Source organism: Bufo gargarizans, chromosome 5 (genome assembly GCF_014858855.1).
Source record: "Bufo gargarizans isolate SCDJY-AF-19 chromosome 5, ASM1485885v1, whole genome shotgun sequence".
In the NCBI taxonomy this organism is placed as follows: domain Eukaryota; kingdom Metazoa; phylum Chordata; class Amphibia; order Anura; family Bufonidae; genus Bufo; species Bufo gargarizans.
This window is the reverse complement of record NC_058084.1, coordinates 429,604,420-429,624,316: the sequence shown is the minus strand read 5'-3', so window position 1 is coordinate 429,624,316 and position 19,897 is coordinate 429,604,420.

Sequence of the window (19,897 nt, the reverse complement as noted above, 5' to 3'; positions counted from 1 at the left end):
ATTCGCAAAATATCGCAAATTCGAATATGGGACCTGCAGCTCATCACTACTGAAGAGACATTACATGCTTTTTCAGCGATAAAGGAATGTTTTGCTTCTGCTATAATTCTGGTGCAACCTGATGTGTCACAACCATTCATTGTGGAAGTTGACGCATCAGAGGTAGAGGTTGGAGCAGTCTTGTCGCAGGGTCCAAATGGCGCCCATGTGCTTTTTTTCTCAAAAAAACTCTCTACTGTCAAAATAAATTATGTTCTGGGAAATAGAGAGTTGCTGGCCATTAAGTTGACTTTTGAAGAATGGTGTCATTGGTTAGAAGGATCGATTCATCCCATTACCGTATTTACCGATCATAAAAATATGGCCTACCTGGAGTCGGCTAAACGTCTGAACCCAAGGCAGGCCAGATGGTCAATGTTTTTTACTAGATTTAATTTCATTGTCACTTATCACCCTGGGATTAAAAACGTCAAAGCTAATGCTTTCCCGGGGGGTGATTCGTAGGATCCTGGTCCAATATTGTTCAGCCCTTCATCCAGAACTTGAGGCTGAGGTGTTGGAGGCCCAGGGAGAGGCACCTATCCTACAGGAAAGTTGTTTGTCCCTTCGGAACTACGGCACAAGGTGTTTAAGGAACATCACGGTACTGTTCTTACGGGACACACTGGGAGCAGATCCACTGTGGATCTCATTTCCCAGAGATTCTGGTGGCCAGGGTTACGTAAATGTGTTGAGGGCTATGTGGCAGATTGTGAGACTTGTGATCGTGCCTCGGTGACTCATACTCGGCCTTCAGGAGCTCTACTTCCCTTTTCTATTCCATCCTGACCCTGGACTCATTTGTCCATAGACTTTATCACAGATTTTCCTAATTCCTCAGGAAAAACTGTGATTCTGGTGGTTGTTGACCGCTTCAGCATGATGACGCACTTTATAGCATTATCAGGAGTGATGGCCAGTTCTCAGTGTTCGCTAACGAACATATGTGGGCTGCCATCTTAACTCACAAGTCCTGCGATGCACAGGTAAGTCTTACCTGTGCCTGTGCCGGGAGCCGGTCTGAAAGAAATGCGGTCACTGGGAGCAGGCAGTTCCGAGAACAGCCCAATTAAGGCCCCCGGCGGCTGTTCTCGAAACTGCCTGCTCCCGGTGACCGCATTTGTTTCAGACCGTCTCCCGACACAGGCACAGGTAAGGGCTTACCTGTGCATCACCGGACTTGTTAGTTAAGATGGCAGCCCGCATGTGTTCGTTGGCGAACCATGCGAACTGGCCATCACTGATTGTCAGGTTTACCTAATGGCAAAATGTTTGTCGATAACATCGTGAAACTACACAGTATTGCCTCTAATGTTGTGTCTGATAGAGGGACTAAATTTATTTCAAGATTCTGAAAGGCGTTCTGTATTTGTCTGGGGGTCCAATTGTCCTCCTCTTCGGCCTTTTATCCTCAGTCGAACGGACAGACTGAGCACACTAACCAGAATCTGGAGACTTATTTGAGATGTTTTGTCTCTGAGAATCATCAGTCGTTGGCCGAGTTTACCATAAATAACCGTAGGCAGGAGTCCACTGATAATTCGCAGTTTTTTGGTGCATATAGGTTCCATCCACAGTTTGTCATTTTTTCTGTCACTGAGACTTCTGGTATACCTGAAGAAGAAAGATTATCTTCTTCGTTGTCATCTATCTGGCGGAAGATTCAAAACATTATTTTTTTTAAATGGGCAAAAAGTATAAACGTATGGCTGACAAAAGACGTATAAGTGGTCCGGACCTGAGAATGGGTGATTCTGTGTGGCTGTCCACAACAAACATTAAGGGTACTTTCACACTTGCGGCAGAGGATTCTGGCAGGCAGTTCCGTTTCTGGAACTGCCTGTCGGATCTGTCAAAACGTATGTAAACTGATGGCATTTGTCAGACAGATCAGGATCCTGATCCGTATGACAAATACATTGAAATGCCGGATCCGTCTCTCCGGTGTCATCCAGAAAAAACGTATACCGCAATGCCGGATCCTTTTTGCCAGAACACTCAGGCCGGATCCGGCATTAATGCATGTCAATGGGAAAAAATGCCGGATCCGGCATTCTGGCAAGTGTTCTGCATGCTGCTGTTTTATTTCAGATTTTCATCTATTTTCTCTATTATCTTTCTATTTTATCTATCTATCTATCTATCTATCTATCTATCTATCTATCTATCTATCTGTCCCATAGCTATCTAAAGCTGCATATGGGCACAGTAATAGTCTACCATGCTGAGCCTGCTACATGTGAGTCCTACTTTCACAGGACATGCCATAAATATCACCTCGGGGATTCTAAGCTATCTAGGGTCCACCAGGTATACTGGGTGGAGAATATGGAGCTGGTAATTTGTGAATAAGGGTCAGGAAATATTTTCAAGTACCTGCATAGTGAACCCCAGAATGATTTTTTTTATATAACTATATAAATATGATGGTGATTATTATTTCTGACAGATCTGTTCTTGTGCTGTCAGGGATGGGAGTGGCATTTATTATAAATACGGGTAGTTGTAGTGATAATTAAATATCAAAGTCTCAAAAAGCCCAGACAAATTTTGCTTCACTTTTTTTTTTTTCAAAATATATGTCTGACATTCTACCTGATCCTGCACAAAAAATAATTTCTAACTCTCTGTTATCTAAAGGTCATGTTGAAAAGTGAAATATAGAGAATAGCCAAGCACAGATGTGCGGGTCAGTGCCGGGGAATCGGGGATTACATAAAAAAGTATATGAGTAAATAAAATAGAAATGAATTCTGTTTGAAATGCTGAGCTGGACCTGAAATGATAAATGTAAATATGGAACTAAAAAGTGGAACTGTGTCTGCTATGTATTATTTATATTCAGAGCATTAAATGTCTCATGTTGTGAGCCTGCCCTGTCAATAGCAGTTTGTATCACAGTCTAATGAATTCAATGTGTACAAGAGAAAGCCGTGGACAGGAATCCAGAGTGGACAGGGAGAGACGTACTCTATATTCATCTGCACTGCAGAATAAAAACAGATTAGCCTTTGTCAAAAAAATAAAATGTTTTAGTAACGTCGGGGGAATTAGCATGCAGTCATGGAACAAAAAGAATATTTTTTTCCTCTGTGGTTTGATAGACGTGGATTTGAAATAGCAATTGGAAAAGACATGGGTGAATATATGACAAGTTCAATTTGACAGTGTTGAGAGATTTCAAATACTATTTGTATTCAGAGGTACTTGACATTTTTCACTGGAGTGAAAAAATATTTAAATAAAAAATAATAATAATAATATCATTATTATTACTTTGCCTAAATCACCTGAGTTCATTTCTATGTATGTCATAGAATAATTTCCTGAATTAGATGTCCCTACAATTTTCAGTTTTTGATTTTTACTCCATGCCATTCCAGAGCCATAACTTTTTTTATTTTTGCTTTCATGTATCCATATGAAGGCTTGTTTCTTTTAGAGACAAGTTGCACTTTCTAATGTCACCATTTAGTGGTGCATGTGGTGTAGTGGGAAGCTTCGAAAAAAATCAAAAAAGAGTGAAATTGGAAAAAATTTAATTCCCCCACAGGTTTATGGGTTTTATTTCTGCGGTGTAAACTGGAAACTGGAACATACCTCAGCCACCCCAGGACAACGGGACAACCAACAAAATCCAGGAATGTCCTGCTGGATGTGGGATGGTTGGGAAGTACGCTACTGTGCACCTAGTAATGTTCCCCACCATGCTCCCAGTAATAATACCCCCTATTGTGTCACCAAAAATAATAATGCCCCTGTAGTGCTCCCAGAAATGACCCCCAGTGCCCACTGAGGTCTATACAGGTGAACGGCAGGGCAGAGCACCATAAGCTCCTGTGTTCTGCCGCAATATTCAACTGCATCATTGTCCTGAGGACAGCAATACAGTTGAATTCAGAAAGGGGACCTATGGCCACTGGCCAGGTACATAAGCATTGGATCATGTACCAGACTAGTGCCCATTAAGATGGTTTGAATGGCTCATTGAGCATCTGCCCACCAGTACTCTTCCTAGTGGCATCTATGACGAGTCTACCCCTATTTATTGCAGACTGTTGGAAAATTATTCCTAAACTTCTAATAGGAATAATAAAGCAATGGCACAACATAGAGTCCTAAGTATATGAAGAAAAAAATACAATGCAACAGCATTCTGCAAACACAAAAAAGTGCAATAAATAATGCCTATTCTAGTGCTAATGTTACACGTATTTTGTAAATTTGAGATTCTTGGCAAATACATTTTGAGAAAAATGATTTGGGCCCATCTGCCAAACGTCAAGGCGATCTCTGTAAATCCTACCTGTTATGTGCCATAGCGGCCACCATAAAATTCAGGGAGTGCAGGTTCCACATGCATGCTGGGTCCACTCTGCCTTTTATCATTTTTGGTGCCATAATGGCCTCCATTAAATTCAGGTAATGCAGGTACCAACATGCATGCTGAGCCCATTTTATACCTCTCCTGGTGCGAAAAGGCTTCCCATGAGTGCAGTGAGAGCAGGCTACAGCTTTATACTTACGCTAATTAAAATCAGCCTATGTGATAGACTGGATGGTCAGGAGTGCAAGACCAAATGGATTCAGCCACACCTCCAGTACAAACTGCAAAAGAAAGGGGGTCAGTCAGATGTGAATATTTAAAAAATAAGCATAGCATTAGCACCAGAGTATTTTCTATTTCTATGGCATTATTGTACTTTATTTGGTTTGCAGAGCGCTGTTGCATTGTTTTTGTTCCGAGTCATAAGAATAGATGCTCCAGAATTGTAATTACGTGGAAAATGCAAGTAGTTACTAAGACAGACAAGTCAGAAGAGGGGATGGGTTCTCTTTAAATTATAATTCTCTTTTTAATGTTAATCATATACTGTAGATATACTACGTAATCTACATATTTTTATATGGCTGTCATTAACTTTTATGTAGAAAACACTAGGGGCTTGAGAAAACTGCAGGTCTCCATACTGTGCACAAGTAATGAAGGTTAACTAAGTCAGAGCAGCACCAATATCAAGCTGTGTTACACATAAGTAATGTGCTTCAGCTGAAATGTTCAGATTACCTTTAGGTTCATTGACATAGTTAGAAATAGTGTTGATTGCAGAGGAAATTAAGGGGAGACAGTGAGACTGCAGTCCTATGTGGTTCACACATAAATGACAGCGGGATATTAAAGGGGCTTTTTAGGAAATCCGTCCTATCTTCTGTCCTGTAGAAGAAACACAGTTTAGGCTACTTTCACACTAGCGTTCGTCGGTCCGCTCGTGAGCTCCGTTTGAAGGAGCTCACGAGCGGACCCGAACGCAGCCGTCCAGCCCTGATGCAGTCTGAATGGAGCGGATCCGCTCAGACTGCATCAGTCTGGCGGCGTTCAGCCTCCGCTCCGCTCGCCTCCGCACGGACAGGCGGACAGCTGAACGCTGCTTGCAGCGTTCGGGTGTCCGCCTGGCCGTGCGGAGGCGTGCGGATCCGTTCAGACTTACAATGTAAGTCAATGGGAACGGATCCGCTTGAAGATGTCACCAATTGACTCAATCTTCAAGCGGATCCGTCCCCCATTGACTTTACATTGAAAGTCTGAACGGATCCGCGCAGGCTACTTGCGCACTTGCGCACTTGTGAATTTTTTTAAAGTTATTAATGCAGACGGATCCGTACTGAACAGAGCCTCCGTCTGCATTAATATGAGTGGATCCGTTCAGAACGGATCCGCCCGAACGCTAGTGTGAAAGTAGCCTTAGTTAGTACCTAAAGCGGTTGTCCCATGAAAAAAATTCTACATTTTTCAAAGCAGTACCTGGATTAGAATAATTTTGCAATTACATCTCATTATAGAATTTGTACAGCCACAAGTCATTCAATAAAATCTACTCATATAATGCCACCTGCTGTTTGTTCTTTTCCTTTTTTCACTGGCCACCTCGCTGAGGAGGATGCACAATACTCAGTTCCATCTTTCAACTGTCACCAGCTTTATCTACTGGGACCGTTACAGGTAGAGAGCTGTGGCAGAAAGGACACACCCCCTGAGAAAGGACACCCCCCCTGGGAAAGGACACCCCCCTGGGAAAGGACACACCCACTTGAGCTTCCGTCTTGAAATAAATCTTGCAGAGCAATAAATGGGGAAATCTCTAAATCTCTGGATCCATGTGAGGTACAGGGCTGGTTCTACCTTTGTTATAAAGAGATTGTCATGTATAATATGATATCAGATTAGTTTTTTTTCATTAATCATGGGCTAACTCCTTTAATCCTCCATTGCACTGTGGATGCCACCGTCTCCGCTGCACTGGCACAGGTTGCAGGCTCTTTCGGATGTGTGTCCTCTTCCCGTTCAGATGCACAATAATAAATACAGCTGAAAAGGAAGAGAAGGACACACATCTGGTCGGGACCCAAGTGGGAGTCCGCAGTCTGTGTGAGTGCAGTGGAGACAAAGGTACTAACGACAGGACAGAGGAAAGGACTGGTATCCTTAAACGCACCGGGGGACCCGTTTAAAGAAATGCACAGGTTTACTTGAGAAAAGCGAAATTATAGCATGAAGATTACTAGACTGCCAAGGTTTTTTTTCTCAGCTGAGAATTAAACAGTTTGTGCTATGAAGTTGTTGAGTGACTACATTACACTGTCGATTTGCGCGGTTCGGTGCAGTAAAAAGCTGCTTTTCATGCATTCTCTTAGATTATTGCCAAAACTCAGATGTCTCCTTTATGTGCCTAAACAATACCCTGTAAGTGAGCCGAAGTAATAGAAAGAGGAGTGCAATTGTTCTCAGCTATATGGACACTTGAAGTCTAGGGCTGGATTTGTGCTTTCAACACTTTATCTAAAAGCCGACTGTACATTGATATCATAGACGCCAGCATCGAACTGTCAGAAAGATACACAATGATGTATAAAGCTTCTTTCATAGCTGCGGCACAGCCTTATGGCAGGATTTTCTGACATAGAATGCCCGGAATCAGCCAGACAAAAACCGTTGCGTGCAATGTTTATTTTTCCAGCCAATTCCCCACATGTTTTTGTCAGGTAGAGGCTGGATCTCCATTGGACCCCATTATAGTTAATGGGGACGATGGGTATTCTGGCAACATTCAACAATGTCGGATCTGGAGAACTCCGGCAGACCATTATCTGCCAGAACAGCCTGTTGGAATGCTGTGCCGCAAATGTGAAACTAGCATAATAAAACTATAAAAGATGTAAGACAAGATAATAGAATTCTCAACAGCTTTTCAATTTTTATATCTCACCAACATAATCTGTGCAGATATTTTCATCGATCGCATCAGTCCTTGTCCCCAATGGGGTTCTCAATAAAATTTCCTGATCTCAGGCAAACAACACTAAGGACAATTTCATAGACAGTTAGTGCCAGGTTGGAAATCTATGTAAATAAAGGAAACCAATCTAAAGGCTATGGTCACCTTTGGGAGCAATTTCTTCAATACTGCAGTCTACTTATTCTGGGGGGGCGGGGGGGGGGGGAATATGTCAGTTGGTCTTTATTTAGTTACAATTTTCAACAGTTTTTCCTCTACAGTCTTCAATTTCAATGCTTCTGCAGACTGTTGCTTCTCCTTCTCAGTGAGTTGCTTGTAGTCCTTACCTTTATTTTCCTAACAGCTCCTAAACACTAATTTAAGATAAATTCTTATTAAAGAATTACCATATGCTATAATAATTGTTTACAAGCTGTTAGAGAGCTAGAAATAAGGACTATGTACCAAGTGGACCAAAAAGGAGCAGTCTGCAGATGGTGTGAAACTGAAGGCTGTAGACGACAAACTGTTGAAAATTGTCAATAAGGACCAATGAAAAAAAAAAGATTTTTATCTCCAAATAAATAGCAAATTGCCATGCTCACATCTAGTGTCGAGCCGAATTTCACAAAGAAATTAGCTTTGTGACTAATAACTTTGTAATGAAACTCATTTCTTTGCAAAAAGGGGGGGAGCAATGGGGGGGGGGGGGGCTGCATTTGCACTTCCCCCTGTCATTGAACCCGTCAGATGCAGCGTTCATCACTGATCGGGACATCTGATATAAAAATTGAGGGCTTTCAGGAGTTAATCAGTTAAAAAATATATAATACTCACCTTATCCATTTGAGCGCGAAGAGGCCGCTACGGCCATCTTGATTGAAGATCCAGCGTGAAATCTTGCGTGATGACGTCATTGCACTGCCCAGCAAGGTGATGTCATGCGTCGCCGCATACAAGATTTTGAGCAGGATCTTTAATCAAGACGGCCATGGTACCCACTACGAAGCATGACCTCTGGATATGCTATAAGATATTAAAACCTGATCTATAGTTCCAGTAATGGATGACTAGATGATACACAGAAAACTCGACATATGAATACATTTGATATCATCATATTCCATTTGTCAAATAATAATAAAAACGTTCACTTACAATATTTGTCACTTATATAGCGCTACTATATTTCACAGCGCTTTACAGACATTATCATCAGGTATCGTCCCCACTGGGGCTCACAATCTAGATTCTCTATCAGTATGTCTTTTGGAGTATAGGAGGAAACTAGACTACATGGAGGAAACCCAACACAGACACACATGCAAACTCAGTGCAGGTGTTGCCTAAGGACCTTGAACTTAGGACCCCAGCATGGCAAGACGCCTCTCTGCTAACCACTGAGCCATCATGCTGCCCACCTCTGAGCCACTTCAGTTAAAAGGAAGTAAATTATAATAAATACAAAATCTAACAAATGTTCTTGTTGTACATGTACAGCACATGTTGGGGAGGGGTTACATTTATTTTATTTTACAAAATTACATTATGTCACAATAATGCAACGATAACCCACCTGCCCATCCCAATCATGTCTGTGAAGGTTATCATTTATCCAGGTCATGATACAGTACAGACCAAAAGTTTAGACACACCTTCTCATTCAAAGAGTTTTCTTTATTTGTATGACTATGTAGATTCACACTGAAGGCATCAAAACTATGAATTAACACATGTGGAATTATATACATAACAAAAAAAGTGTGAAACAACTGAAAATATGTCATATTCTAGGTTCTTTAAAGTAGCCACCTTTTGCTTTGATTACTGCTTTGCACACTCTTGGCATTCTCTTGATGAGCTTCAAGAGGTAGTCACCTGAAATGGTTTTCACTTCACAGGTGTGCCCTGTCAGGTTTAATAAGTGGGATTTCTTGCCTTATAAATAGGGTTGGGATCATCAGTTGCGTTGTGGAGAAGTCAGGTGGATACACAGCTGATAGTCCTACTGAATAGACTGTTAGAATTTGTATTATGGCAAGAAAAAAGCGTGGCCATCATTACTTTAAGAAATGAAGGTCAGTCAGTCCGAAAAATTGGGAAAACTTTGAAAGTGTCCCCAAGTGCAGTCACAAAAACCATCAAGCGCTACAAAGAAACTGGCTCACATGCGGACCTCCCCAGGAAAGGAAGACCAAGAGTCACCTCTGCTGCAGAGGATAAATTCATCTGAGTCACCAGCCTCAGAAATCGCAGGTTAACAGCAGCTCAGATTAGAGACCAGGTCAATGCCACACAGAGTTCTAGCAGCAGACACATCTCTAGAACAACTGTTAAGAGGAGACTGTGTGAATCAGGCCTTCATGGTAGAATATCTGCTAGGAAACCACTGCTAAGGACAGGCAACAAGCAGAAGAGACTTGTTTGGACTAAAGAACACAAGAAATGGACATTAGACCAGTAGAAATCTGTGCTTTGGTCTGATGAGTCCAAATTTGAGATCTTTGGTTCCAACCACCGTGTCTTTGTGCGACGCAGAAAAGGTGAACGGATGGACTCTACATGCCTGGTTCCCACCGTGAAGCATGGAGGAGGAGGTGTGATGGTGTGGGGGTGCTTTGCTGGTGACACTGTTGGGGATTTATTCAAAATTGAAGGCATACAGAACCAGCATGGCTACCACAGCATCTTGCAGTGGCATGCTATTCCATCCGGTTTGCGTTTAGTTGGACAATAATTTATTTTTCAACAGGACAATGACCCCAAACACACCTCCAGGCTGTGTAAGGGCTATTTGACCATTAAGGAGAGTGATGGGAGAGTATGTACTGTATATCTGTAAAGAATAAATCAAGGCAACTGGACTTACTGTAGATTTCTTGAAAACGTTTCACTTGTTCTTTATTGGAAGAACGAATGAAACATTTTCAAGAAATCTACAGTAAGTCCAGTTGCATTGATTTATTCTTTACAGACATCCCAATAATCCCCTATTCTCTCCGGAGGAAGAGAAAGAGAGGATAGCGAAAACAACATTTAAAGGAAATGGGTCACCAAAATTTTTATCTACCAGTTACCATATAGTAGCACATATACTTTTTATCTAATGTTTTTATTTTCTGATTACATAATTATTTTTTATTTCCTCAACATGATTATAGGGGTGGCCATGTTGCTTGAACTGTTAACAGCATTTACAAAGCATTAAAAAAAAATTGCTTTACGGCAGCCCCATGGCCCATAGACACAATGGTCAGGAGAGGACCTCAGTGACATCTACGGAAGAGTTTCCTGGGCATGCTCTGTGACCTGTGCAGAGGTCATTGTACAAGGAAAGAAGAGATAAGCTTTGACAATCACCTATTGTGAATGGTGGATCCTGTCTTATCTATACACACAGGTGATATCATTACAGGCAGGATTAGAATGAGTTGACTGCTTTAAAGTGATCGGTACAGACCAAGAAGTTATGTATATTATTAGGCTTAGTGACCAGTGCAAAAACTACAGAATGTTATGTTTTTTGTTTGAATATAGTTGACATGGAAAATTAAAAATAATCATCAAAAATTCTTAAAAAATATGTTAAACATAAAAACGTTATTTAAACAATAGGACATTTTCTGATGAAAAACAGTTTTCCACAAATCAAGATATTTCTTCTTAGACCCTATTAAGAGGGACTATACTTTTTCTCCTTTTTTGATCTGCTCCTGATTTTGGCTTCCAACACTACAAAAGGAAACCTGAATGTGTGGCTGTACTGTAGGGAGGGAGATTTTGTCACTTCCCCTATTCATGAAATCCATAGCAATTGTGTCGCCTATACCAATGGTAGACACATTTTGTGCATTTATAATAAAAATAAAAAAATATATATATGTATAACACACATAGAAAGTGAACTGATCAAACACTTTAGGAATTCTGAATTGTATCTAAACTATATTGCTACATTAGTGTACCCAGATAATAAAATAGTTTTACATAAACTGGAATGGTGTTGTATGGGCAAGCACCTAGTAACAGTATAGAAATCTAGTGGCTAAGAGAAAGACTGTGGATTCTACAATGGACCTCACATAAGACCTACTGTTATATATAAAGATGTTCTTTCTTATTCAAGGTCATTCAAGGTTACCACTTGAGATTCCAGACATTTGCCTACATATCAATGGCCTTTACTTACTACAAGTCTGGGGGCTAATTTTTTAAAATTTGTTAACTCCTTAACCTTTACATCATCTATCTTAATTTTTGTCAGTATAACGAAGTAACAAGGTCACCCCTGATACTGAGCAAAAAATGGTAACATTGGTCACGTTAGTCTCTATCTGATTGCCTTTTAACCATACCATGAAACCAATTTTCTTTGTTTAATGTTTCCATTTGTGTACATTTGGTGGTAATTGTTATTGTGTGTGTTCGGCTTGTAGACTGTGTATCATTGTCACTTGTCTATTAAAAGGACACCACAGAATGCTGGCATTTGCACTCCTTAATGAAAATATATGAGTCTGAGTTAAAGCAGGGCACCATGCAGACAGCGTGTAACCGATCCTGCAAGTGATTTTTGGCATGCCCCACGCAGGCTGTCTAGACTACTTTTCTCTTCCTCTTTAACTGAAAACCTATTTCTAATGAAGAATAAACTAGAATTTTAGCACTTCAATTGAATAGCTGTTTGTAATTCCACCGACACCTAACCTCTTTAAAAAAAAATCAGCTGCTTTCCCATTCCCTACGATGTAGGTAACCTCAGAATAAGCTTGAGATTCTTGCCAGTTAATTCTAAGGCAAATGGAGCTCTAGGAATTTGTCTGTTTTCAGGCTTGTTATACCTTGAATCAGTCAAGCATTCCATTCCTACAGATTGAGATGTCACAATTAAATGACCCGAACCATAAAAAACAGGACCTTTGGTCAAAGTCTTCTCCATGGGGACCAAAATGGTCATATTTAAGGTAGGCCAAATGCTACCTATAACTAGGTTTATTTCTAGCACAAATATGACATGCAAGATGTTTTCATCAAAGGTAAATTCATATATCCATGCATTTAGATTTCTCTAGAAATTGCACAGAGTATTTTCTCCTGGTTACTTAGATGATATTATAATATACACAGTCACATTATTATGACCAGCTAATATCCAGAGTAACCGCCGTGTGCAGAATGGACAGCAGCTAGATGGGCTGGTAGTGACTCAGTAAGGTCCAGGTAGGTTGTGATAGGTATCTGGAGCCATGCTGACTGCAGTGCATCTTACAGCTGCTTGAGGGGATGTGGGGGAGGATCCATAGAGCGAATACGATGATCAAGGTTCAAGTCTGTGGAATTAGGGGGCCAAGGTAGTACATGAAAGTCTTGGGCATGCTCTTAAAACTTATGTCAGACATTTCTAGCCATGTGACATTGCCTTGGTGGAAGATCCCATCCCACCCGGCGAAGACAATCATCATTAATGGGTGTACATGATTTGCAAGGATGGATTCATACCCAAATCAGTTGAGTGCCTTCCCTATGGATGAGTAGGCCCAGAGAAGGCCACAAAAACATTCCCCAGACCATAACACTGCCACCACCAGTTTGTGTTCTTCCAGCAATGGTTGAAGGGTTTTTGTTCTCTGGTGTTTCTTGCCTGACACGCCAACGTTCATCCATTTGATCAAACAGAAAATGTAACTAATCAAAGAAGGCAATGCTTTGCCAATCCGTGGAGGTCCAATTCTGATTTTGCCACAAAAATTAAAGCCTTTTCTGCTGATACAACTTTGTTAGCAGAGGTCCGTCTCCATTCGCAGCAAGGTTCACTAAACTGATGTTATAGACACTTGTCTGGTAGCCCCTTTGTTCATTTTGATGGTGAGCTGCTCCACTGTAGCGTGTCGGTCTGCCCTCATGCACCTTCAAAGCCAATGTTCACCTCTCACATCAATAGAAAGTGAGGCTCTGCAGCTTTCACATGACTTATTCCCGGTGATGCCATTTGTCCACTCACAATACATTCACCACAGCAGCACGCAAACGGTTCACAAACTGGGCAGTTTCAGAAATACTGCCACCATTGGATCGAAAGTCAATAATCATCTCTTTTTGAAACTCTGATGAATCGCCTATTTTACCCAGGACAGTAACGAGAAATATGTGTGCAGACAGCTTATCTCACACCTTATATACCTACCGAGCCGGCTCACCACATCTGACTTCCTTCATGAGCTACACGCTGCCAAAGTAAAAACTAGGAAGTTGTTATAATAATGTGACTAGGAATAAGCGAACCCGAACTGCATAGTTCAGGTTCGTACTGAACTTTGCGACTTGGAACCAAACCAGAGTTCGGTAAAGGGTTTTTTATAGTAGAAATTTTTTAAGTTATTACCCAAAGTCTAGAGAGACTTCACGAAGTAATAACTTAATACAAAGTAATACATTCTAATACTATATGGAGCTCCCACTACATACAGTATTCTAATGAAGTTTCATGCAAATAGACTTTGGATGTTTCATCCAAAGTCGAATCGCTCATCCCTACGCCTCCGCCCAAATGCAAGATCTTTAACAGGCCTGACCCTACCCATCATATGCCAGAAAAAAATAACATTTTCTTGGAATTCACTTACATTGGTTGTCCAAGTTTCCAAAATTTTCTCCATGACAGATGTTTTAAAGGCCATCTGTCAGCAGATTTGTACCTATGACACTGGCTGACCTGTTATATGTGCACTTGGCAGCTGAAGACATCTGTGTTGGTCCCATGTTCATATGTGCCCGCGTTGCTGAGAAAACTGATGTTTTAATATATGCAAATGAGCCTCTAGGAGCAACGGGGCATTGCCTTTACACCTACAAGCTCTGCTCTCTCTGCAACGGTTGATTGACGGGGCCAGACAGTGAAAACGTCATCACTGCCAAGCCCTGTCAATCAAAGTGGAACGGGTGAGGCAGTTGCAGAGAAAGCAGAGCCTCTAGGAGTATCAGTAATGCCCCCATTGCTCCTAAAGGCTCATTTGCATATATTAAAAAGCCATTTTTTTTAGCAATGCGGGTACATATAAACATGAGACAAACACAGATGTTCTCAGCTGCCAAGTGCAGATAGGCTTTAAAATAAAAAAAAATGCACACTGTCCTCTGAGGTTTACAGAATGAGACCTCCAAGGGCAGTGACTGGCCTAAGCAGTCATACACCAATAACTGTATGTCATCACTCTAGCCTCTAACTTTGAGAATGGCACAGAAAAAACTGGTGAGTATACATATATATATATATATATATATATATGTGTGTGTGTATATATATATATATATATATATATATATATATTTACAGTTGCAAGAAAAAGTATGTGAACCCTTTGGAATGATATGGATTTCTGCACAAATTGGTCATAAAATGTGATCTGATCGTCATCTAAGTCACAACAGTAGAAATCACAATCTGCTTAAACTAATAACACACAAAGAATTAAATGTTACCATGTTTTTATTGAACACACCATGTAAACATTCACAGTGCATGTGGAAAAGGTATGTGAACCCTTAGACTAATGACATCTCCAAGAGCTAATTGTAGTGAGGTGTCAGCCAACTGGAGTCCAATCAATGAGATGAGATTGGAGGTGTTGGTTACAGCTGTCCTATAAAAAACACACACCAGTTCTGGGTTTGCTTTTCACAAGAAGCATTGCCTGATGTGAATGATGCCTCGCACAAAAGAGCTCTTAGAAGACCTACGATTAAGAATTGTTGACTTGCATAAAGCTGGAAAGGGTTATAAAGGTATCTCCAAAAGCCTTGCTTTTCATCAGCCCACGGTAAGACAAAATGTCTATAAATGTAGAGAGTTCAGCACTGCTGCTAGTCTCCCTAGGAGTGGCCGTCCTGTAAAGATGACTGCAAGAGCACAGCGCAGACTGCTCAATGAGGTGAAGAAGAATCCTAGAGTGTCAGCTAAAGACTTACAAAAGTCTCTGGCATATGCTGACATCCCTTACGATACGTAAAACACTAAACAAGAATGGATTTCATGGGAAGATACCATAGAGGAAGCCACTGCTGTCCAAAAAAAACATTGCTGCAAGTTTACAGTTAACACAAGAGGACCTGGATGTTCCACAGCAGTACTGGCAAAATATTCTGTGGACAGATGAAACCAAAGTTGAGTTGTTTGGAAGAAACACACAACACTATGTGTGGAGAAAAATAGGCACAGCACACCAACATCAAAACCTCATCCCAACTGTGAAGTATGGTGGTGGGGGCATCATGGTTTGGGGCTGCTTTGCTGCGTCAGGGCCTGGACAGATTGCTATCATCGAAGGAAAAATGAATTGCCAAGTTTATCAAGACATTTTGCTGGAGAACTTAAGGCCATCTGTCCACCAGCTGAAGCTCAACAGAAGATGGGTGTTGCAACAGGACAACGACCCAAAGCATAGAAGTAAATCTACAACAGAATGGCTTAAACAGAAGAAAATACGCCTTCTGGAGTGGCCCAGTCAGAGTCCTGACCTCAACCCGATTGAGATGCTGTGGCAGGACCTCAAGAAAGCGATTCACACCAGACATCCCAAGAATATTGCTGAACTGAAACAGTTCTGTAAAGAGGAATGGTCAAGAATTATTCCTGACCGTTGTGGACGTCTGATATGCAACTACAGGAAACATTTGGTTGAAGTTATTGCTGCCAAAGGAGGTTCAACCAGTTATTAAATCCAAGGGTTCACATAGTTTTTCCACCTGCACTCTGATTGTTTACATGGTGTGTTCAATAAAAACATGGTAACATTTAATTATTTGTGTGTTATTAGTTTAAGCAGATCTGTTCACTTGAATGGAGCTTAGCCCCGCCCATGCTAGTTGATACTAGTCATGACGTCAGTGGGCCGGTGGTAAACAGTGAGAAGGCCGCGGCGCTACTGGAGCACCGCTGCCTTCTCAAACAGCTGATCGGCGCGGGTCCCTGGTGTCGGACCCCAGCCGATCAGAAGCTGATGATCTTTTCAGAGGATAGATCATCAGTTAAAACAAAGTGCAGAACCCCTTTAAGCTATGAGTCCAGGGCAAATGTTTATAGAGGGATATTTATTGAATTGACAATAACCCAGTAAAAACAAATCTATCACTGGTTTCTTTGGCTGTGACCATTACTATATGAGAGCAGTGATTTATACAACATTGTTGCTGTGTATCACCCTGTAATTGATTCCATAACTTGGCTGTAAGGAGCCTTCAGGGCTGTGAGGACAATGCTAATGACCAAATACAAATGACACATTTACTGTACTCCTGAATCAATAACACTGATGTATCGGAGGTGATTGCAGGCTTATAAAATTCTAGATAGTCCGCCAGAAGACAAACATATTTTCCAGTAAAGGTATCGTTCATTATTAAAATTATATTTGTCTATCTGGGATTACATGAATAGACAGCAGAATCTGAGCAAGCCTACATCCACAAAATATCTGTGGTTAGTTCTCCAAGATGTTTGGGACAATCTACCTGCCAAATTCCTTCAAAAACGTTGTGTAAGTACCTAGAAGAACTGATGCTGTTGTGAAGGCAAAGGGCAGTCACACCGGATATTGATTGGATTTAGGATATTGATTGGATTTAAATTTCTCGTTTCTTCAATCACTTTGCATTTTGTTAATTGCTAAAAGATAAACTAACACTTAAATTTTTTTTTAAGAATTCTTACTTTGCAGCACTTTTCCACACCTGCTTAAGGTGAGGTTCACATCCGCATTGTAAACTCCGGCACGCTGTTCCGGTCACTCTATATATGCCAGCTTTCGGCTGAACAAAAGATACTACATGCAGCATTTTATTTTTCAGCCAAAAGCCGGCATATATGTTGGGAATAAGCCAGATCCCATTGAAATGAATGGGGATCTAGCGGTGCACAGGTATCCAGATTTTCAGAATACAGTGTCTGGCAGTGCAGTCCTCCGCCGGAACAGAATGCCAGAGTTCAGTGCAGATGTGAATGTGGTCTAACATGTATATATTTAGATTAGACCTGGATTATGGCTCATTTACTAAGGTATGTGGAACATTTGCAAAATTGCAAAAAAGTCACAATCCACACCAGGTTACCACCTGGTCTACTTTTACACTTAAAGGGCTTCTGTCACCCCACAAAAGTCATATTTTTTTTTGGGCTAGTTACATTCCTTATAGCGCGATATAGGAGAATATAATGTAGTCACTTACTTTCATGCGGCCGTGTTGATTGACAGGGCCAGCCGCGATCTCCTCCTCCGGCCGGCCCTGTCAGTATTTCAAAAATCGCGCGCCTCTGTTCATTCGGCGCAGGCGCTCTGAGATGAGGAGGCTCGTCTCCTCAGAACTCCCTCAGTGCGCCTGCGCCGATGACATCACCAAAAGAGAAGACGTCATCGGCATAGGCGCACTGAGGGAGTTCTGAGGAGACGAGCCTCCTCATCTTAGAGCGCCTGCGCCGAATGAACAGAGGCGCGCGATTTTTTAAATACTGACAGGGCCGGCCGGAGGAGGAGATCGCGGCTGGCCCTGTCAATCAACACGACGAGGGGGCGGTTTTCTGCTGCGGCTACCAGCAAGTAGACGCCCTACTTGCTGGTAGAGACTGGATTTGCATATTATAAAACTTAGTTTTCTCAAGAAACGGCCGCATGAAAGTAAGTGACAACAGTATATTCTCCTATATCGCGCTATAAGGAATGTAACTAGCCCCAAAAAAAAAAATTACTTTTGTGGGGTGACAGAAGCCCTTTAAAGGTGTAAACCACATTAATCAGTCCAGCAGGGGTACCCTGTTCAATCGTTAGATAACTAAATTTAATAAGAAATTGAGAATTTACATATACACATACACACAAAGTTCTATACAGTTGATCCAAGAAGAGGCCAGAGTATAGTCAAATACCTAGGGTAAAAGGTGTATAACAGCGGGGGGGCCGGGGAAGGAATCCCTAGCACTGATTCCCTAAGCTGGTCCTCTGCCCAGGGACGTCTCCTGGTGGTGGGGGCGCCCTGTCCACGTACCTAGTCTCCAATTCCTGACTGTCCCTGGTAAGGTGAACGGTGGAGGGAGAAGGTAATGCGTGGTGTCCAGACGGATCACTAGCACAGAATGAAAGAATTAGTTGAAGAGGTGTCCACTGTATACTGACCTCGTGGCGTATCCAGGAGGTACAGGGCACACCAAGAGGATAAAATTATTAATATGAACTCAGATCCATTGCTCCATACTGCTGACCATACCATGTATCCCCTTGGTGGCTAGCCCTGCATCTTGGGAGATCTAAACTGGGGCACCTGTATCCTTTGTGGTGCATCTCAGCCAGGTAGATCCATGCTCTTATCTATGAGCCTCCTCACCAACGATCCGTATGTAATCTTTTGCTATTGCCAATCTCAGTGTATATTTAGGCAGTCGAGTTTACTAACCATGCCGCCCAATAACCGTATGTAAACTGCCATTAGGCAATCATTTATCTATTCTGGGTCTGTTGTTGTGTCAAAAAGGATTGTTTATTCTTGTATTTATTTACGCACGTATCATTGGACTGGGACGGCCACAACCACTGGCAAGGGTTCCAGGACCTCAATACACCTACCACATATAACCCCCTGATGAACCCACTGGTATGGGTGAAACGCGTCGGGGCTGTAGGTTATCTATTTCAATACATCTGTGCTTAATTGTGCGTGTGTTTGTTCATATTAATAATTTTATCCCCTTGGTGTGCCCTGTACCTCCTGGATACGCCACGAGGGCAGTATACAGTGGACACCTCTTCAACTAATTCTTTCATTCTGTGCTAGTGATCCGTCTGGACACCACGCATTACCTTCTCCCTCCACCGTTCACCTTACCAGGGACAGTCAGGAATTGGAGACTAGGTACGTGGACAGGGCGCCCCCACCACCAGGAGACGTCCCTGGGTAGAGGACCAGCTTAGGGAATTAGTGCTAGGGATTCCTTCCCCGGCCCCCCGCTGTTATACACCTTTTACCCTAGGTATTTGACTATACTCTGGCCTCTTCTTGGATCAACTGTATAGAACTTTGTGTGTATGTGTATATGTAAATTCTCAATTTCTTATTATATTTAGTTATCTAACGATTGAACAGGGTACCTCTGCTGGACTGATTGTTTCACACACTAATACCCCGTTTTAGTATAAGCTTGGTATCTGTACTGCTGGACTTTGTAAACCACATTACACTCACAACACATATTTTATGAAGGTGCACCAGTTCACCAAAGCCAGACTTAAAACTGACACAAAAACAAGCTTAAACGATAAATGACCCCACAGTTTAGAAATAATCTTTGAATTGTGTTGTTATCATCACAATCATCCGTATTAATATATCAAATATATCAGTGAGAGCCTTACATCAGAGCTTCTTCTCTTGGCTTGTGCTTTGAGTATATACAATGTTAAATGGGTTTTCTGATTTGCATTAACATCCTTTAAAATTTTCATTAATGAAGATCGCTGTGGTTCTAGAATGTAATTACTTTACCTTTATTGCTCCTATTTTCCATTCTGGGCTGTGATCACATGACCATGTCCATGCAGCTA